This window comes from Geotrypetes seraphini, chromosome 5 (assembly GCF_902459505.1).
Source record: "Geotrypetes seraphini chromosome 5, aGeoSer1.1, whole genome shotgun sequence".
NCBI lineage: Eukaryota > Metazoa > Chordata > Amphibia > Gymnophiona > Dermophiidae > Geotrypetes > Geotrypetes seraphini.
The window spans coordinates 132,093,659-132,116,201 of NC_047088.1; the positions used below are offsets into that span (position 1 = coordinate 132,093,659).

Below are 22,543 nucleotides of genomic sequence, written 5' to 3' on the forward strand. Positions count from 1 at the left end.
TCCCTGGGCCACGAGTTTGAGACCACTGAAATAGAGGGATTTGTTTTTGTGTTATTGATTTTTAACCCTCCGGGATTTTTGTATTCATTGTATTATAGGAACAGCATCAGCATCATATTTATTATTTGAATGTTTTAATGTGTGCTTATTAGGTGTTTCATTTATATCATGATAACATTGCATTATATCTATGTTATATGAATATTCTTCCATGCTATCACATTTCCATTATATAAAACGGAAATGTGATAGCATGGAAGAATATTCAAATGTGTATATTTCTGATACTGTTTCATGTTAGTCCTATTACTAGGTTTTACTTCACGGTTTCTAAATGTATTTCATTGATTGAATTTATGCTTAAATTTGGTCATTTTACTATTGTTATGCTGTTAACAAAATTGCAAGTTTTATGGTAACTGCACCTGCTGTACACCACCTTGGCTGAATCTCTTCATAAATCCTGATAAATAAATGTTTTCCTCTACTCTGGAGACGGGAGTGATTCCTGGGGATTGGAGGAGAGCGGATGTGGTCCCTATTCATAAAAGTGGTCACAGGGATGAAGCAGGAAACTCTAGGCCGGTGAGCCTCACTTCAGTTGTTGGAAAAATAATGGAAGTGTTGCTGAAAGAAAGGATAGTGTACTTCCTTGAATCTAATAGGTTACAGGATCCGAGGCAACATGGCTTTACAAAAGGTAAATCGTGCCAAACGAACCTGATTGAATTTTTTGATTGGGTGACCAGAGAGCTGGATCGAGGACATATGCTAGATGTAATTTACTTGGATTTCAGCAAAGCCTTTGATACAGTTCCTCATAGGAGGCTGTTGAACAAACTTGAAGGGCTGAAGTTAGGACCCAAAGTGGTGAACTGGGTCAGAAACTGGCTGTCGGACAGACGCCAGAGGGTGGTGGTTAATGGAAGTCGCTCGAAGGAAGGAAAGATGACTAGTGGAGTCCCTCAGGGTTCGGTGCTGGGGCCAATCCTGTTCAATATGTATGTGAGTGACATTGCTGAAGGGTTAGAAGGAAAAGTGCAGATGATACCAATATTTGTAACAGAGTAGACACCGAAGAGGGAGTGCAAAATATGAAAAAGGATCTGCAAAAGTTAGAGGAATGGTCTAATGCCTGGCAACTAAAATTCAATGCAAAGAAATGCAGAGTAATGCATTTGGGGATTAATAATAGGAAGGAACCGTATATGCTGGGAGGAGAGAAGCTGATATGCACGGACGGGGAGAGGGACCTTGGGGTGATAGTGTCCGAAGATCTAAAGGCGAAAAAACAGTGTGACAAGGCATGGCTGCTGCCAGAAGGATGCTGGGCTGTATAAAGAGAGGCGTTGTCAGTAGAAGGAAGAAGGTGTTGATGCCCCTGTACAGGTCATTGGTGAGGCCCCACTTGGAGTATTGTGTTCAGTTTTGGAGACCGTATCTGGCGAAAGACGTAAGAAGACTTGAGGCGGTCCAGAGGAGGGCGACGAAAATGATAGGAGGCTTGCGCCAGAAGACGTATGAGGAGAGACTTGAAGCCCTGAATATGTATACCCTAGAGGAAAGGAGAGACAGGGGAGATATGATTCAGACGTTCAAATACTTGAAGGGTATTAACGTAGAACAAAATCTTTTCCAGAGAAAGGAAAATGGTAAAACCAGAGGACATAATTTGAGGTTGAGGGGTGGTAGATTCAGGGGCAATGTTAGGAAATTCTACTTTACAGAGAGGGTAGTGGATGCCTGGAATGCGCTCCCGAGAGAGGTGGTGGAGAGTAAAACTGTGACTGAGTTCAAAGAAGCGTGGGATGAACACAGAAGATTTAGAATCAGAAAATAATATTAAATATTGAACCAGGCCAGTTACTGGGCAGACTTGCACGGTCTGTGTCTGTGTATGGCCGTTTGGTGGAGGATGGGCAGGGGAGGGCTTCAATGGCTGGGAGGGTGTAGATGGGCTGGAGTAAGTCTTAACAGAGATTTTGGCAGTTGGAACCCAAGCACAGTACCGGGTAAACCTTTGGATTCTTGCCCAGAAATAGCTAAGAAGAAAAATAAAAAAAAAATAAAATAAAAAATTTAAATTGAATCAGGTTGGGCAGACTGGATGGACCATTCGGGTCTTTATCTGCCGTCATCTACTATGTTACTATGTTACTATATCACTTCTGTTAGAGCTGTGATCATGGCAGATTACCCCAGGCAGTTAAGGTTTAATTATTGTAGCCTATTATAGCCACATCATTGCTCTTAAGGTTTAACAAGCCTAGTACAGTTGTATCTCCATTCTCACGCCACTGGTCTTTGTTTTCTTTATATGTCTCCAATTTTTATATATCTAAGCAAATATTCTAAACATCTTCTTCATGTCTATCACTTGCATTCCTAATCTCCTCTCTCTCCCCATCATGTGCATTATCCATTATTTGCCCTTACTTCCAACTTCTCCTAAGCATGTTTAAATTGTGTCAAGGTTTTGTTTGCTGCCATGCATAGAAGACAATTTTTGAAAATGATTACTTTTCCTTCTCTTGGAAACCTTCTCTGATCTAATGTTGTAACCCTTCTTCCATAACTCTTTTTGTAATCCGCTTTGAACCGAAAGGTAATGGCGGAATAGAAATCTGTAATGTAATGATAGGATATGCTACACTCAACATAAATTAGTCCTCCCTAGATACAATGAAGGAGTTTGTTCAATAAGAGCGCCTCAAGCACCCACAGAGCTGACACCTCTAGTTGACACTACCCCTGCTGTTCGGGTATTTGAAGAATTCATCACTCTTTCAGTAAAGAACTTTTTCCTAATGTTTATTTTGATCTTTATTCCTTGCAAATTTCTGTCATAGAGCCTTGTCTTTGATTTACCTTTTTATGGAAGATTTCATCTCCCCATATTTTATTAAAATATGTCATATATTTAAATATTTCTATCATGATCCCCTATGATAGAAACAGTGTTCTTTACTGTGAAGTTCAGGATTCCTTTGCAGCTCCCATTAATCTTAACTGTGGTGCCTGGATTTCTTCTTCCAATACACATTCCAATACATTGTCTGCAAGTCTGCAGCTGGTGATGCCTCTAGAATGGTTTTGTTATCTTTGACACTGTATGACTCTCAGGCATGGAAGAAGAAACCCATAAAGAATTAGTAAAGCCTGCCGGGCACATTACTACTACTACTACTATTTATCACTGAAAGGCTTATACATTTTGGACATTTAATAGATAGTCTCTACTCAGACACATGAACACAAAGGCTCAGCGGTAAATGCCAGCAAGCATCTGCACATGAACCAGAATATTTTTCTATGCATAACTATTAGTCTCACAAAACTTTCTTGCACACAAAATCTTTGTGAGGCTAATATTTATGTGCAGAACATCATTCTGGTTCCTGCAGAGGTTTCCTGCTGGAACTTACACTTTCTTCAAATATGCACACTGAGCTGTTATCTCCTACCATTCAGGTTTTTTAAAAGTTGTAGGTACCTAATGTAGATATTTTTGATATGATGTCCAAGTCTGAGTTTCGACATTTTGCAGAACATACACACAAATCCAGTAGTGAACATAACCATTTTCAAAACAGCAAGCCTCTAAAGAAGATGATGATTTGTGGTTTATTAAACTTGATATACTGCCCATCCTGAAAGCACACCAGAGCTGTTTACAAATGAAATTATTAAGAATAAATGAATGATATTTAATTAAAACAAAGAAATGAGACAGAAAGATAAAACACTGACCATGCTGGCCCAATATTGACCTGTAAGAATGTACAATCTAAGCAGTTGTTGTTGTGAAAGGGAAGTTACTGTAAATACTCGAATATAAATATGTATACCTTAGAAGAAAGGAGGAACAGGGGCGATATGATTCAGTCGTTCAAATACTTGAAAGGTATTAACGTAGAACAAAATCTTTTCCAAAGAAAGGAAAATGGTAAAACCAGAGGACATAATAATATAGTAGATGATAGCAGATAAAGACCCAAATGGTCCATCTAGTCTGCCCAACCTGATTCAATCTAAAAATTTGTTGGGTTTTTTTGTTGTTTTTTTTTTTTTGGGGGGGGGTTCTCCTTAGTTATTTCTGGGCAAGGATCTAAAGCTCACAATGCACTTTTTATAATATATATAAAAGGAATTCTTATGCATATGTAAAGATATTTTACAGTTTTATTTTTAATTTTGATGGTTGTTTTATATGGGTTATAACCTTAATACTGATATTTCAGGGCGGAAGAGGGTAGGAGAGTCAGAAAGGATAGTAAGCGACTGGTCTTCGGTAGTCGTTTCTTTTCGGATTGGCAAACCCAATCAGTGTTTCTTCTTCTGCTTAGTGAATCAATGACTTCCTACTTTTGCATGCCATTTCCCCTCATTTGCATGGGTGGATCGGATCGGGTAGGAGATTGATTGGGCAGCAATTTCGTGAATTGGGTTGGGGAACAATCACAAAACCAGTAAAACTGGTTTTGCGATCGTCGATACAGGATTGGAAGGTTTAGTGAATCGAGCCCTAACTAGTAGAGAGCTGAACGGGGACGGCGGGAATCCCGCGGGTTCCCCCTTCGGGTCACGGGGATCCCGTGGGGACGCCTCCGAGGGTCGCGGGGTTCCTGCGGGGCTGGATGTACTAAGTCGCGCGGCTTTTCTCCCTACCTGTTCTGCTTGCAGCACAGAGCCGAACGGAAGTCTTCCCGACGTCAGCGCTGATGTCGGAGGGAGGGAGGGCTGACGTTGGGAAGACTTCCATTCGGCTCTGTACTGCAGGCAGGGTAGGTAAGGAGGAGTAGCCTCACGGCTCGAGTGGCTACCAAGGGAGGGGGGGCAGTCCGCCCCGCCCGCCCCATGTGCAGCACAGCTGGCCAGGTCCCCTTACTTTTGTGGCGCTAACCCGACCGACCGACAACAGCCCTGGTCCGACAAACCTCCCTGCCCTTAACCGCGAATCTAAATTACCTTCTTACAGCAGCTGTAAGAAGGAAATTTAGATTCGCAGTTAAGGGCAGGGAGGTTTGTCAGACCGGGGCTGTTGTCGGTCTGTCGGTCGGGGAAGCGTCACAAAAGTAAGGGGACCTGGCCGGCTGTGCTGCACCCGGGGCGGGAGAGAAGGAGGGGGGAAAAGGACGCTGAAAGCACTGGGAAGACAAAGCGGTGGAGAAGGACACTGAAAGGCCATGGGGAAGACGGGGTGGGGGGGAAGGACACTGAAAGCATTTGTGGAAGACAGAAGGGGGAGAAGGACGCTGACAGGACATGGGGAAGACGGGGGGGGAGGAGAAGGACACTGAAAGCACATGGGGAAGACAAAGGGGTGGAGAAGGACGCTGAAAAGACATGGGGAAGACAGAGGGGGAGAAGGACGCTGACAGGACATGGGGAAGATGGGGGGGAGAGAAGGACGCTGAAAGGAAATGGGGAAGAGAGAGTGGGGAGAAGACGCTGGCAGGGAAGAAGACAGAGATGCCAGACTATGGGGGGAGCGGAGGGAAGAAGATGGGTGCCAGACCAATTTGGAAGGGGGGAGAAAGGGAGAGGCACAGTAACAGAGCAAATGGAAGATGCAGAAGGAAGAGAGACAGTGGATGGAAGGAACTGAATGAGAACATGAGGAAAGCAGAAACCAGGCAACAAAGGTAGGAAAAGAATTCTATTTCTTTTTTCTTTTTTTTTTGCTTCAGGATAAAGTAGTATATTAGTTGTGTTGATAAAAATTTATAAACAAAAGAGGCTCTGGTAGAAACCCGTTTACAAAGTGTGTATTCTTCCCAATTAATATTTCCAAATTAATAAAGTCTTTTTGCTTACTTGTAAATGGGTTTCTACCAGAGCCTTTAATTCAGTAGCATAATTAAATGAAATAACTATTTCTGAAGTTTATAGGGACGGGCGGGGACGGAGGACATTCCTCGCGGGGACGGGTGGGGACGGGTGGGATTCCTCACGGGGATGGGTGGGGACGGGTGAGACTTTGGCGGGGACGGGTGGGATTTCTGTCCCCGTGCAACTCTCTACTAAGTAGTAGACATTCAGCCAGAAGTGCTCAGTGTTTTGCTAACTGCCACAGGCTTTATACTGGATATTCAATTTGGCCTATGTCCAGGCTCTCTGGCACTGAATATCTAGGCATACACAGTTGTGAAACACATAGCCAGTTAAGTGCTTTATTCAGCATTTAAGTGGCTATGATAAACAGCAAAAAAATAGGACTGTGTTTTATGCAGTCCTATTTATGCAGTTATTCTAGCAGCTTAAATGCTGAATAGCAGCACTTAATAACCAGCTATATGCCAATGTCACCCCAGAAATGCCCATAAAATAACTGGTTTTGGCTTAGGTGCTAACTGGGCATTTTTAGCAGCACTGTCTGATTAAGCACAACTGAATATGCCTAGTTAAACCCAAGCAAACAATTAAGTGGCCAGAAGCCATTTCTGGTTGTTAAAAAGACTTTGAATATCTCCCCGAAAGGTTACAACAGAGTAATCAAAACAAAATGAAAGAAAAAGAACAATACAAGAACCAGGAAAAAATGAAAAAGTTGAATATCTTGCATAGTATCTGTGAAGGTGAAAGGAAAAAAAAAAAAAAAAAAAAAAAACACAAGCAAACAAAAATACAATCAACCCAAAAACTGACATAATAAGCAAGAACAAAAATCCTGCATGGCTCAGAAAAATCTACTGCCTGATATTCAAACATATGCTGCTACTGAGATAAGTAGTGCTGACCGTGGCCATCCCCATATTTTCAGCAGTATTATCAGAATAATGGTACTGAAAATCATTACAGATAGCACCGAGGAGTCCATGGATAGAGTGAGGGCAGGGCCGGATTAAAGGGTAGGCCTAGTAGGCACTGGCCTAGGGCCCAAAATGGTGCGGTGCTTTAGGGCCGTTTGGGTCCTCACGGTCCGGGAATTTCTCCCTCCCCCTAATTAACCCATCTCCCTCACCCTTGCTGGATTTGCCAGCAGTAGCAGCAATGTCGGCGTCACCCCGGGCCCCCTCCCCTGGCGCAGCCAAACCCCCACTGACTCTCCTTTCTCTCCCTCCCATGTGACCGACCCTCCCAACGCAAGACAGCCGACAAACCTCCTTCCTCCAGCAGCGTCAGCAACTGCAGCATTCTTTTTTTAAATTTATTTATTTATAATTTCAAATAACAAATCAAGATTCACTTGTACAGAAAGTGATTACAGCAAAAGAAAAAATAATACCTAATCCAGTTTTATGAAGAATAAAATATTACTTAATCACTCAAGTCCACAATAAGATCCATAATGTAACACAAACGGAATAATAAGAAAATATAAACTTAAGATACGTGGAACACAGTTAACTGCTAATATATTTAAGCCCTCATTTCTTTTCCCTCTCTAGGGGGGACATAGATAGAAACTCCGTTAGCTGGTATGGCTCAAAGAAAACATATTTCTGAGAATTATATTGTACTATACATTTGCAGGGATGGCGAAGATAAAAAGTGCCTCCAAGAGCTAAGACTCCAGGTTTTAATAATAAGAACTCTCTTCTACGCCTCTGTGTGTCTTTTGCCAAATCCGGGAACATTTGTATCTTAAGATCAAGAAACTTTTTCTCTTTATTTTTGAAGAATAACCTCAGAAGCCAATTTTTATCCACTGTAATAGCTAAGGTCACAATCAGTGTTGCAGGTGTTGCACTTTCTTTATCTGACAATTCAAGCAGACACATCAATTGGATCTTGGTTCCTTTCCTGATGAACTTGATTTTTATTCGGCAAGTAATAGACCTGGGTGAAAGGAGGCATTGAATCTTTCAGAACTTCTAATATCTCCAACAAATAGCGTTTTAACATTTCTCTTGGAGTAACTGTTAAGATTCGGGGAAAATTAATCAATCTAAGATTATTATTCCTAGAGAAATTTTCAAATGTCTCTATCTTCCTTCTTAAATTAACATTATCCTTAATTAGAGTCTCTTGAAGTAATTTGGAAAACTTAAGTTGATCTTTAATATTCTAAATATCTAATTTTGATTCACCCAGGTCTTGTTTTATCTGGAGAACTTCTTTGTCCTGAGATTTTATTTTCGCCTCAATTTGAAAATAATTAGTGTTCACTGTTCTGACCAAATTGGCAGTCAGATCCCACAGAGCTTCCAAAGTCACTTCTTGGGGCTTTACAATATTAAAAGTCTGCAAATCTGGTAATGAAGGGTTAGGCTCACCAACCAAAGGTTTCTCTCCTCCATGTTCCTCCTGGGTCGGTACTGAGTCCAATGTTGTAACATCCTTGTGGGCATTCAGGGTCTGCTGCACAATCAAAGATCCTGAGTCGTTGTTTATCTCGCTGTCCCCAGGAACCTGGGGGGGGGGAAACCGCATGCCGACTTCCGACTGCCTCTCCACCCCCGGGGAGCTAGCGGCACGGGGATTGGGAGAGATCTCATGCGCCTGAAATGATGCCTCCATTATGTCTCCCGGAAGCGTCTCAGGCAGTGGCAACACCGACATCCCCATGGCGCCCTGCATCCCCCTCAGCAGGGCCATAGTCTATAAAGAGTGCATACGTTAGCTGCCTAACTTAATTGTTTTAATTAGCTTTTACAGAGAACGGAAATTGACCGCGTTGTTTAAAACTGATTAAAATTTTGTTTAAAAAGTAGGTGTCAGAAGGCATCTACAGTGTAGGCGCCGGGGAACAGCATTCGGGCCAGAGGCAGGAGTTAGGCAGAGCTGAGCCTAGCGATCCCAAGCACGTGGTAGCTCAGAGGAGCGGAGGAAGCTACAGGGGAGAGAGACAGAGGAGCGGAGAGCAGTGCAACACGATCGGAGGAGGCAGAGGGAGAAAGAGACACAGGAGCGGTGAGCAGTGAGATCGGAGGAAGTGAGAGTTAACTCCGCCTACCCCCCGATGTCACCAGCAGCACTAGCCACTTAAGGGGAGGAGCCAATGGCAAGGAACTCGTTGGGAACAGCATTCGGGCCAGAGGCAGGAGTTAGACAGAGCTGAGCCTAGCGATCCCAAGCACGTGGTAGCTCAGAGGAGCGGAGGAAGCTACAGGGGAGAGAGACACAGGAGCGGAGAGCAGTGCAACACGATCGGAGGAGGCAGAGGGAGAAAGAGACACAGGAGCGGTGAGCAGTGAGATCGGAGGAGGAGAGAGTTAACTCCGCCTACCCCCCCGACGTCACCAGCAGCACTAGCCATTTAAGGGGAGGAGCCAACGGCACGCAGCCAAGGCGAGCGGCAAAGGCACTCGGCTTAGCGAGAGCGCCTTTGCGAAGGAGCCTTGAGAAGGAGCCAGGAGCCCAGGTAGCCCAGCAGCGATATCTAACTTCTGCATAATAAACCACAGGTACTTCTTCTCTACTCATTCCTCTCTTCTCTCTCTACTCTTCAGCTAGCTGCGCACCGGGCACAACCCATTCACATCTTGGGACATAGGAATGAGAAAGGAGTAATGGAGGCTGCAGGAACCCAGCTGTGCTACCCAGTATACTGCACCGAGTGTCATATGTATGACTACCTCCCCTCCGGGAGGCAGGCGTACATATGCGGTCGATGCCAGGAACTGGATAGCTTGAAGAAGGAGGTCGGGAGACTGCAGGTTAGAGTCCAGGAGCTGGAGGGACTCTGCACCATAGAGGAGCAGTGCTGGGCAACTGAAGACACCACCAGAGAGAGCCACATCACGGAACAAGTTAGAGAGCTCGAGAAGTTCATCGAGGAGGCCTGCAGGATGGTGGAGGCACAGGACCACCAGCACATCAGGAGAGAACCAACAGTTGGACGACAGAATCCACCAGACGCCATGGGAGTAGGACCTTGCGGAGGATCTGGACAGGCAGATGAGGTGGGCCAAAAAGTGGCAAATGAGTTTCAACATAGGGAAATGCAAGGTCATGCATGTAGGGAAAAAGAACCCAATGTTCACTTATAAAATGGAGGGATCACCGCTAGAGGTAAGTAAACTTGAAAGAGACCTGGGAGTGATGGTAGACACAACATTGAAGGCGTCGGCGCAGTGCGCCACTGCCTCAAGGAAAGCAAACAAAATGTTGGGTATCATTAAGAAGGGTATCACAACCAGGACGAAGGAAGTCATCCTGCCACTGTATCGTGCGATGGTGCGTCCGCATCTGGAGTACTGTGTTCAGTACTGGTCGCCGTACCTCAAGAAAGACATGGCAGTACTTGAGGGAGTACAGAGGAGAGCAACTAAGCTAATAAAGGGTATGGAAAACCTCTCACATACTGACAGACTGAAAAAGCTAGGGCTGTTCTCCCTGGAGAAGCGGAGACTTAGAGGAGACATGATAGAAACCTTCAAGATCCTGAAGGGCATAGAAAAAGTAGACAGGGACAGATTTTTTAAATTATGGGGAAGCACAAGTACAAGGGGGCACTCGGAGAAATTGAAAGGGGACAGGTTTAGAACAAACGCTAGGAAGTTCTTCTTCACCCAGAGGGTGGTGGATACATGGAACGCGCTTCCAGAGGCTGTGATAGGCAGAAGCACGTTACAGGGCTTCAAAGAAGGTTTGGATAGGTTCCTAGAGGACAAAGGGGTTGAGGGGTACAGATAGGGGTAGAGGTAGGTTTTAGGGATAGGAGCAAGAGGTGAGTTATAGAAATAGTCAGGGACCACTGCTCAGGCAATAGGCCTGATGGGCCGCCGCGGGAGCGGACCGCTGGGCGAGATGGATCTCTGGTCTGCCTCAGCGGAGGCAACTTCTTATGTTCTTAGGTCTTCAATATTGCCGGAGGAGACCACTCCAGGGCGCCGCGAGGTTCCAGGGACACCCTTCCCTCTCCTCTTCAGCATGACTGCTATTCACCAAACGAAAACCGCAGGGAAGAAAAGTTTCAAAAGGTGAGACTTGCGGGCAGTTGATCAATAAACTGTGTCCGCAGCCATCTTGGATCGGCAACCGCAGCATTCTAAACACGTTGCTTCTCGGTCTTCTCCCGCCGGTGATTCCCTCTGACGCATCACTGATGCCATCATCAGTGATGTGGCAGAGGGAATCACCGGCGGGAGAAGGTAGGGTCCTCTCCTCCCGGCTGGCTGTGTTTCCTCTCTAGTCCCTGGCTCCCCGGTCTTCCAAACCTCAAATTCATTGCTAGCAGCGTCAGTGACTGAGTGTCTGCTGTCTCCTGAACTCTTCTTTCTGCCACGTCCCACGTCCTGTGATGCAATTTCCTGTTCCCGCACAGGTGGGAAGCGGCAGAGAGAGGAGTTTAGTAGCTGGCAGGCAGCGGGTGTCTCAGTCACTGAAAGTCTCTGATAAATAAAACAAATTTGGCTAGTGTTTACGGTTCTCCCTGAGATTACAATAGCTCTGCCTTTTCCTCTCCCCTCCCCCTTCTGGAGATGTCAATGGCTGCAACTCATGACTAGGCACTCTGGAAAGAGAAAGAGGTTTGCTGCACTTGGCTGCAGTGCAGTTTTGCTGGTTAGAAGACGCTGGTGTGAAAGAGAAAAGGAAATGGAGAGCTCGTAGGGGATGTAATCCGACAAGATTCTGAAAAGACCTGTTCAAAGCTATGCAATTGCAGTGGGGAAAGTGAGTAGGAATCTGGTTTAGCAGAAGATACAGGTTAGTTAGGACGGGGTTGTGTCTTTTGGCATATGGGACTTAAATGCAAGGGAAGGGGGAATAGAGAGAAATACTGGAGTCCCAAACCACATGCGGCTCGGAGGAGGAAAAAAGGAAGGAAACAATTAGCAGGGAGATTAGAGGAGGGGAAGGGGTCAGGGTCCAGGTTGAATGGAGAGATCAGATGAGGGAAAGGGAAGAGACATTACAGGAATGAGAAAGTAGAGAGAAATTGATGCTGGGAAGGGGGTAGGCAGAGAAATAAGGAGAGAGGGACAAAGATGCTAGATCTGGTATAGGAAAGATAAAAATTAAGAGAGCAGTGAAGCTGGAATAAATCATGTAAAAAGGAGAGGGGGATTAGGCTGGATGAAAAGGGAAGAGGGGCATAGAAAGAAAGTAGAGGGAAAAGGGCAGACAGTGGATAGATGCTGGATTGAAGAGTGGAGTGGCAGACGTTGGAAGAGAGTGAAGAGGAAAGCCGAAACCAGAGACAACAAAGGTAAAAATAAATATAATTTTTTAAAAAATTTTCCTTTAGGATAAATTAGTATTGTATTGGGCGGGACTAGGGTAACCCTAGTAGAAGGCTGCAAAGCAGCCTGTTTAGAGTGCTGCGGCTGCCAACGCTGCTGGAGGAAGGTTTGTCAGTCACCTCGCAGTGGGAGTGTTGGCGGGTTCTGATGGGAGGGTCTGAGCTAAATGTTCAGATGGGAGGGTCTGAGCTAAATGTTCCTTTTCAGAGGGGCCCCAACACAGCAGCCATTCTCACAAACTGCCGGCGGCTACCCCAAAGCTTTCCCTCTGCAGCGATCTGACCTATCAGAAACAGGAAGTAGTAGGAAAGGGAAAACTTTGGGGCAGCTGCCGGCATCTTGTGAGAACAGCTGCAATGTCAGGACCCCTCTGAAAAGGAACATTTTGGCTACCAAGGGAGCAGGGGAGAAGCGGTCTGCCCCAGGTGCTCCAAGGCCTTGTGTCATTAACTTCTTTGGGCAGCACCTTAATAAACCTGATTTGAATCTCCTTATTTTCTGCCGATCTTCTTTGGTGCACTGCTTGCCTTGTTATTTCGTTACAAGTTAACATACATGGAGTGGAACATACTAGAGGAGTTACAGATTTGTTTGTTTATACATACATATGGGTTACAGTTGGTTGACATAGAGTAAGGCGTTGTAAACTTGGTTATTAATATAGACTTATATTTTGGATAGTATTACTGCTTTATAATATATTTGAACACTTTTATATATGTATGGAAAGGGTTCAGAGTTAAAGTTCTGGGTAAGTAGGTGGGGAGGGAAGGAAGGGGGATTTGTTCAGAGATGTTTGGGGGTTGCATAGAAGCAAAAACTATGGTAAATCTTTGTTTGTTGTGAATTAAAAAAAAAGAAAAAAAAGAAATACAAGTGGAAATTAAGTAAATAAGAAAACAGATAAATGATGTGGGCAGGGACAGGAGTGCCCAGTGTACTTGTGTGCCTAGGGGGCCTTCAAGAATTAATCCTGCCCTGAGTGAGAGCAGTCCAATCTGTTATCTGGTAAGTGGCAATATCAATTTCATAGAAGCTAAATACCTGTATAAAGTTAGGCCAACTAAAAGCTGTCCTAAATTTAACTGGTAATAGGGGAAAGCACCCTCCAGGGATTCAAGACAAGGTTAGATAAGTTCCTGCTGAACCAGAACATACACAGGTAAAGCTGACTCAAATAGGGCACTGGTCTTTGACGTAAGGGCCGCCGCGTGAGTGGACTGCTGAGCACGATGGGCCACTGGTCTGACCCAGCAGTGGCAATTCTTAAGTTCTTATGTTAGTAATATGGATACAGGATCAAATATTAATATACCGATAGTGCTGGCAGTCAGAGCTGAATTTGGATATTCAGCACTGGTCACTATCCAGAAAATAAAAAAAGAAAAAAGGTAAAGTAGTCCCTAGTAGTGCTTCCCAATTCAAATTGGTTCACCGATTCACTTCGGGTGAATCGATTCGAATCGATTTAAAACAAAACAACAAAATCGGTTTCCCGATTCGGTTACTGACCCATCCCCCTCGCCCCCTACAGCAGGAGCAGCAGCACTGCTCTTGCTGGCCAGCCGCTGCCGCACCTGCTTTAGAGGGCGAGGGGGAGAGTCAGTCAGGAAGTGCTGGTGTCCGGCTTCCCACCTGGCCTTCCGCTGGTGTCGGCCTTCCCCTCTGGCCTCCCGCTGGTGTCGGGCTTCCTCCCTGGCCTTCTACGCACCATTTACCTAATATGAACATATGTAAATATGTATTACCCTACGTAATTATTTATAGTTTGTACTGTTTGTTCCTTATTGACTATCTTTTTAATATGTACATCGCTTTGAATTTGATTAAGCGATTAATTAAGAAAAATAATAAACTTGAAACTTGAAACTTGCAGAGAAGATCGCGGTGCTAGAAATCTTTGCAAACAGCCATAGGTCTTCAGAACTCTTTCCTTTGCCGAGATCCTGCCTCTGACGTCAGAGGGAGGGAGGGAGGGGGGGTGTCAAAGAGATGTGCATATGCCAGATTTTGGGGGGGGGGGAAGAAATAATTGGTCTAAAAACAGAGGAGAAGGAGAGAGATGGTGGACAATGGGATTTAGGGAGGGAAGGAACAGAAAGGGAGAGAAGTTGGACACAAGGGATGGTGTGGATGGGGGGATAGAGATACTGGATAGGAGGGTAGTTGGGAAAAGAAAGGGAGAGATGGTGGACCCTGAGGTGGTGGGGAAAGAGGGAAATATGCTGAATGAAAGGGTAGTTGAGAAAAGGTAGATCTGTGGATGGAGACAAAAAAAAGGAAGATGTCAGACCTCCGGGGAAGGGACGGAAATGGAAGGGGAGGACAGAGATGGCAGATGGATGGTTAGCACAGAGAAAAAAGCAAGAAGGAGACCCTGGCAAGCAAGTTATTAGAAGATAACCAGAGCCTGGGACCAACAAGATTTGAATAATGACCAGACAACAAAAGGTAGAAAAAATAAATTTTATTTTCTGTTTTGAGATTACAATATGTCAGATTTGAAACGTGTATCCTGCCAGAGCTGGTGTTAGACCGCAAATGTTAGCTTGGAAGTGTTTTTTTTGTTTGTTTATTTTGTTTACAACACAGCGCCAGTGTAGTTAGGAGAAGGCAAAGGGGGTGAAAAGGATATAAAATAGGGGTGAAGAGGCTATAAATATAGGGGTGAAGAGGCTATAAAATAAACCCACCAGGATATTTGAAAAAAACACCCAATTGAGGAGGAAAATCGAATCATCGATTCAATAGGCTGAATCGAATCAAATTTTTTTTCCTGAATCGCGCAGCACTAGACCCTAGCATGCAAGTACCCAGCTGTGACCATCTTACAGGGACTGCTGCTTGCAAGGGGTACAAGGTTTGATTGGGGGAGCACAATTGCACTTACCATTCCCACAACTAAAATTTTAGGTGCAACCATTTACGCCAATTAAAACCTGGTGTAAGTGCTCACTCCTAAATTCAGCACAGATCAGACATTCTATAACAATGTGTGTAATTTTTAGGAATACCCAAGTGGGATTTGCTCCTGCCATATCCCTCTACTGGACCACCAGGGAATAAAGTATGCCTAGGAGGAAGGCCTGTTCAAATTGGAGGGTAGGGGCACTTTAGGGACTGTGCAGGGGAGGTGTCGGGTGGTGAGAGGGTCATTGGATACTGTGTCAAAGGGTGGGAAAGACAATGGACATTGTGTCAGGGAAGGAACTGTCCCAAGTCCATCCAAAATATCTGTGTAAGCATAAGGCCTATGTGCTGTCTATCCTATGTGGTAAGTATTGGGCAGGTGATGACTGTGTATGCCCCCAGCATTTTCTGAACAGACTTTAACCACACCTTACATTTCATTACTAATGTGCAGTAAGTGCAAAAATTTGTGCCATTTTGTAAGCATCCCTATTAATATCCAAAGGATGAATCAAAAGTAAAAAAAAAAGAAGAAATTTACAAATGCAAGCGGAATTTCTAAAGTTGAGAAACTTAAGTGAATAAAACATATTTGCTAAGAAGTGCAAGACAAAGGCCTTTACAGATTTGCTGTCAATACAAAGTAGAGAGCTGAGAAGTAACTTAATAGTTAGAACACAGGGAACTGCATGTAATTCCCCCTATAGCTCCTTGTCACTCTGAGCAAATCACTTAACCCTCCATTGCTCCAGATACAAAATAAATGCCTGTATATAATACGTAAACCTCACTGATTGTAACCCAGAAGAGCAGTACGAGGTCTGACAATTAAGTTAAGAACATAAGAACATAAGCAGTGCCTCCGCCGGGTCAGACCATAGGTCCATCCTGCCCAGCAGTCCGCTCCCGCGGCGGCCCAAACAGGTCACGACCTGTCTTAATCACCAGAAGGGGCCCCCTTGCCACTTTGGTTTCCCATTGAAGTCCTATCTTCCCATCGAAGTCCTAACCCTCCGGTCTTGCATATGCAAGACCTGGTTGGGTTTCTATACTATTTTTTATTACCTGGTTAGCTTTCTATACCTGTGTTACATCCCAGCACCTCTCTCAGTATCCCACGATCCCTTTATCCCTCAGGAATCCGTCCAATCCCTGTTTGAATCCTCTGCCTGATCACTTCCTCCGGTAGCGCATTCCAAGTGTCCACGACCCTTTGGGTGAAAAAAAACTTCCTTGCATTTGTTTTGAACCTATCTCCTTTCAGTTTCTCCGAATGCCCCCTCGTACCTGTTGTCCCCTTCAGTCTGAAGAATCTGTCCCTATCCACCCTCTCTATGCCCCTCATGATCTTGAAGGTCTCTATCATATCTCCCCTGAGCCTCCTTTTTTCCAGAGAGAAGAGCCCCAGCCTATCCAACCTCTCGGTGTATGGGCAGTGTTCCAGCCCTCTTACCAGTTTCATTGCTCTCCTTTGGACTCTCTCAAGTACCGCCATGTCTTTCTTGAGGTACGGCGACCAATATTGAACGCAGTATTCCAGATGTGGACGCACCATCGCTCGATACAATGGCATGATGACTTCCCGCGTCCTGGTCGTTATGCCCCTCTTTATGATGCCCAGCATCCTGTTGGCTTTTTTCGAGGCTGCTGCGCACTGTGCAGATGGCTTCAATGATGCATCCACCAGCACACCCAAGTCTCTCTCAAGACTGCTGTCTCCCAACAATGCCCCCCCCAATTTGTAGTTGAACAACGGGTTCTTTTTCCCTATATGCATGACCTTGCATTTTTCCACGTTAAAGCGCATTTGCCATTTGTTTGCCCAGTCTTCCAGCTTGTCCAGGTCCCTTTGCAGGTCCTCACACTCCTCCCTGGACCTAACTCTGCCGCACAGTTTGGTATCGTCTGCAAATTTTATAACCTCGCACTTTGCCTCCTTTTCCAGGTCATTGATGAATATGTTGAAGAGTAACGGCCCCAGCACCGATCCCTGTGGCACACCGCTCGTGACTCCCCGCCAGTCAGAATATTGGTCCTTTACTCCGACCCTCTGCAGTTTACCCGACAACCAGTGCTTGATCCATCTGTGCACATCCCCTCCCACCCCGTGGTTCCACAGCTTCCTAAGCAACCTTTCATGTGGCACTTTGTCGAAAGCCTTTTGAAAATCGAGGTAAATGATGTCTATGGGTTCCCCATTGTCCACCCGACTGCTTATTCCCTCAAAGAAGTACAGAAGGTTCGTTAAGCATGACCTTCCCTTACAGAATCCATGCTGGCTTGTTCTCAGTAGGCCATTTCTCTCGATGTGCTCGCAAATGCCGTCCTTGATCATTAACTCATCCTGGAAAAAGTGCTACATATCTCATTGCTGAATATCACTATGGTCACCTTCAAAGTACTCCCCTTGGGAAGATATGCACCAACACCAGCATCTAGTCCACCCTTCAAAGCAATTCAAAACAATTTTGGAACTCTTTTTCAGGAATGGCCATCAGAGCTGTCGCAGTATTACCCTCGATGTCCTGAATGTCATCAAAATATCTTCCTTTCAATATTTCTTTTATTGTTAGGTAAAGAAAAAAGTAATTGGGGGCCAGATCAGGTGAGTAGAAAGAGTGTTCCAATATAGTTATTTGTTTACTGGCAATATAGTTATTTGTTTACTCACAGAAAGTGCCGTGTGGGCTGGTGCATTGTCATGATGCAGAGCCATGAATTGTTGGTGAAAAGTTCAGGTCGTTTTCATCTAACTTTTTTTACGGAGTCTCTTTCAGCACTTTCAAATAGTAAACTTAGTTAACTGTCCAGTTGATAAAGTCATAATGAACAATCCCTCTGATATCAAAAAAGGTTAGCAACATCGTTTTGAGTCTTGATTTAGACTGGCAGAACTTTTTTGGTCATGGGGAATTGGCCAACTTCCATTATATACTTTGACGCTTTTTTTTTCAGGGTTGTATTGGTGCACCAATGTTTCATCACAAGTGAAAACACAGCCCAAAACATTGTCTTGCCTCTCCAAAAGGTCTTGGCAAACTTCGACTCTTTCAGGACCATTTTTGCACACACTTTTCTCATGCCAAGATTTTCCTGTTTCTCTATCGATGTTTACTTGGTCTGCTAACGGTTTTGCCACAAAACTTGACACATTTTTGCAGAGTTACTTGTTACTGGCCGCCTGACCTCTCTACATCAGTGACGCTTTCACTCCCCTCAAAAAAACGTTTAATCCATTTGTTCACTGCCTTTTTCTTCATGGCATTATTCCCATAACTTGGACTAACATGTCTCTGATTTCACTTCACTCTTGCCAAGTTTAACAAGAAATTTAATGTTTGTTTATTGCTCTAATTCAAGCTCCGACATTCTCACACAAAATATATAAGAACATAAGAACTTCCATCTCCGGATCAGACCCCAGGTTCATCAAGTCCGGTGATCCGCTCACGCGGAGGCCCAGACAGGTGTAACCTAGCAAAAATTTAGTCACCCATATCCTTCTATGCGTCTTTCGAGGAGATGTGCATCTAACTTGCCCTTAAATCCTAGAACAGTGGGTTCCGCAGCAATCTCCACCGGGAGAGCGTTCCAGGTGTCCACCACTCGCTGTGTGAAACAGAACTTCCTGGCATTTGTCCTGGGATTGTCCCCCCTCAGCTTCAGTCCATGACCTCTTGTCCTAGTCACATTTGACATCGTAAATAACTTTTTATCCTGCTCTATCTTGTCGATTCCTTTTATTATTTTAAAAGTCTCAATCAGATCCTCTCGCAGTCTCCTCTTCTCAAGGGAGAACAGTCCCAGTTTTCTAAGTAGTTCTTTGTAGTTCAAGTTCTCCATACCTTTTACCAGCTTCGTTACTCGCCTCTGCACCTTCTCCAGCAGTTTTATATCCTTCTTTAGGTAGGGAGACCAGTGTTGGACACAGTATTCCAAGTGTGGTCTGACCATTGCTCTATAAAGCGGCACTATGACCCTCTCTGATCTACTTGTGATTCCCTTCTTAATCATGCCCAACATTCTATTTTCTTTCTCTGCTGCCACCGCACATTATGCTGACTGTTTCAGGGTCCTATCTATCAGTACCCCCAGGTCTTTTTCTTGTTCGCTCTTACCCAGAGTTGCACCTGACATGCTATACTCATGCTCCTTGTTCTTTCTGCACAAATGCATTACCTTGCATTTTTCCACATTAAACTTCATCTGCCATTTCTCTGCCCCTCTCTCTAACTGGCTCAAATCTCTCTGTAGTTCCTCGCTGTCCTTTTGTGACACCATCACACATCGACATAAACACAGCTGTGAGATACTGTATTATATCAAAATTATGAAACCTTACTGAGTTGTTTGTACAGTGTTGCCAATGTAGGCACACGGTGACAAGTTCACTAACTTAATTGTCAAATGTTGTGTATCAATTCCCATCCCCTTTCCCTAAAAAATCCCCCTAAAAATCTCCTAGGATAGGGTTAGCAGATGTCTAGGTTTCCCCAGACATGTCCTCTTTTTGAGAGCTTTATCAAACATCTGGGCAATTTTTTTTAAAATTTTACTGCTTTTGTCCAGATTTTTGCAAAGGCAAGATACTTTCCCAGCATATAATGCTCCCCAACATGCAACACCAGCAACTGTATAGGATTTGGAAGCCATAGCAATGCTCTTTGCCGCCCTCCCACTGGTTGACACCTGGAGGCCAGAGACCCCACCTGCATCACTGCTTCAGCCCAACAGGCTTCCATTCCCCAGCCTCCATCCAGTTAGGGTCCATTCACTTTTCTGCCATGGTTGACAGCAGTCCAGGAGCCCTCTATTCCCTTCCCAGCACCCTCCTAATCTTTAGCACACCTCCACACATGCTAGGCCTCCTCTGCGGCCCTGCTCCTCATTGTCACTCATGTGCCAGAATGAGCGCACCTCTCCTTCCTCTTCCCAGTGGCCGGAACACAGAATCAACAAGTGCCCTGACTGCCAGGAGACAGATCAGCTGATCTGCCTGCCTCCTGCTACTGCGGTCCCAGCAGCCCAGAGCATTAATGCAATGCCAACCACAGGGCCACAGCAAGTCTACGGAAATGCCTCCAGCACCAACAGCCAGACCTCAGGTGGGTTTAAATTTTTTTTAGCTGGTTACAGCAGGATAAGAACATAAGAACATAAGCAATGCCTCTGCTGGGTCAGACCTGAGGTCCATCGCGCCCAGCAGTCCGCTCACGCGGCGGCCCAACAGGTCCAGGACCTGTGTAGTAAACCTCTATCTATACCCTTCTATCCCCTTTTCCAGCAGAAAATTGTCCAATCCTTTCTTAAACCCCAAAACTGTACTCTGCCCTATAACGTCCTCTGGAAGCGCATTCCAGGTGTCCACCACACGTTGGGTAAAGAAGAACTTCCTAGCATTCGTTCTGAATCTGTCCCCTTTCAACTTTTCCGAATGCCCTCTTGTTTTTTTATTTTTTGAAAGTTTGAAGAATCTGTCCCTCTCTACTCTCTCTATGCCCTTCATGATCTTGTAAGTCTCTATCATATCCCCTCTAAGTCTCCTCTTCTCCAGGGAAAAGAGACCCAGGTTCTCTAATCTCTCAGCGTATGAGAGGCTTTTCATCCCCTTAATCAGTCGTGTCGCTCTCCTCTGAACTCTCTCGAGTAACGCCATATCCTTCTTAAGGTACGGTGACCAATACTGGACGCAATATTCAAGATGCGGACGCACCATTGCCCAGTACAGCGGCAGGATAACTTATTTTGTTCTGGTTGTAATACCCTTCTTGATTATACCTAACATTCTATTCGCTCTCTTAGCGGCCGCTGCGCACTGTGCCGTCGGCTTCATTGTCATGTCCACCATTACCCCCAAGTCCCTTTCTTAGGTACTCTCAGTCAATAACATCCCTCCCATCATATAATTGTACTTCGGGTTTCTGTTTCCCACATGCAAAACTTTACACTTCTCAACATTGAATTTCATCTGCCATCTCTCAGCCCATTTCCCTAGTTTGTCCAAGTCCCTTTGCAATTCTTCGCATTCCTCCTTCATCCGAGCTCCATTAAATAGTTTGGTGTCGTCCGCAAATTTTATTATCTCACACTTCGTTCCTGTTTCTAGATCATTTATGAATATATTAAAAAGCAGCGGCCCGAGCACCGAGCCCTGCGGAACACCACTCGTGACCTTCCTCCAGTCCGAGTAGTGGCCCTTCACTCCTACCCTCTGTTTCCTACCTTCTAACCAGTTTCTGATCCATCTATGCACATCTCCGTCCACCCCATGGTTCTTCAGTTTCCGGAGTAGACGTTCATGAGGCACCTTGTCAAAGGCTTTCTGGAAATCTAGGTATATGATGTCTATTGGGTCTCCTCTGTCCATCTGTTTGTTAATTCCCTCGAAGAAGTGCAATAAGTTAGTCAGGCACGATCTTCCCCTGCAGAAACCATGTTGGCTGGTTATCAGAAGTTCGTTTTTTTCAAAATGTTCATCGATGTTTTCTTTTATCAGTGCTTCCGCCATTTTCCCCGGACCCGAGGTCAGACTCACCGGTCTATAGTTTCCTGGGTCACCTCTTGATCCCTTTTTAAAGATGGGCGTAACGTTGGCTATCTTCCAATCCTCCGGGATCACACCTGTTTTCAGAGATAGGTTGCAAATTTGCTGTAGTAGCTCCACTATTTCCTCCTTTAATTCCTTCAGAACCCTTGGATGGATTCCATCCGGACCTGGGGATTTGTCAGTTTTTAGTTTTTCTATCTGCCTGCGCACATAGTGGGAGAGAAAGGGGGTCATGCTAAATTGAAGGATGAGATAGAAAAAGGGGACCCTGGATGGAAAAGGGACAGAGTGGGGTTGCTGGATGAAAGGATAGGGAGAGGGAAGGGACCATGCTAAATGGAAAAGTGAAGAGAGAGAAAAGTTGGCATACTGGATAGAAAAGGGGAGACAAGATGCTGGATGGAAGGGGGCACACTAAATGGAAGGAAAATGAGGACATGTTGTATAGAAAGAGCATAGAGAGATGCTGGATGGAAGGGTGGGAAGAGAGAAGGAAGACCCTGGATCGAAGTGAGGAGAGACCAGAGAGAGAGAGAGAAAAACAGAGAGAGAGAAACAGAGAGAGAGAGACACAGAGAGAGAGGAGAGAGAGAGAGAGACACACACACACACACAGACAAAGACCAGAGAGAGAGAGACACAGAGAGAGAGAGAGACACACACACACACACAAAGACCAGAGAGAGAGACACAGAGAGAGAGACAGAGAGAGAGAGAGAGGGGCCAGAGAGAGAGAGAGGGGCCAGAGAGAGAGAAGAGAAAGAGAGAGAGAGAGAGAGAGAGAGAGAGAGAGAGAGACAAGAGACAGAGACACAGAGAGACAGAGACAGAGACCAGAGAGAGAGAGATAGATATCAGAGAGAGACAGAGACCAGAGAGAGAGAGAGAGACCAGAGAGAGAGACACAAAGAGAGAGAGAGAGAGAGAAACCAGAGAGAGAGAGAGGCAGAGGACA

At 45.0% G+C, this 22,543-nt stretch overlaps 1 protein-coding gene across 4 annotated transcripts in view; it reads right to left on the reverse strand.

The window, feature by feature from the left end:
- Positions 1 to 22,543, reverse strand: part of ACKR3 (atypical chemokine receptor 3) — a 116,542-nt gene that overhangs the window by 65,492 nt on the left and 28,507 nt on the right. The window contains exon 1 of one of the 4 annotated variants that reach the window (XM_033946443.1): positions 13,767 to 13,785. The exons of the other annotated variants lie outside the window; for them this stretch is intronic. The gene's annotated coding sequence lies outside the window, so the exon portion shown is untranslated. Of the gene's footprint in view, positions 1 to 13,766; positions 13,786 to 22,543 lie in introns of those variants that run through there. 4 annotated transcript variants of the gene reach the window in all.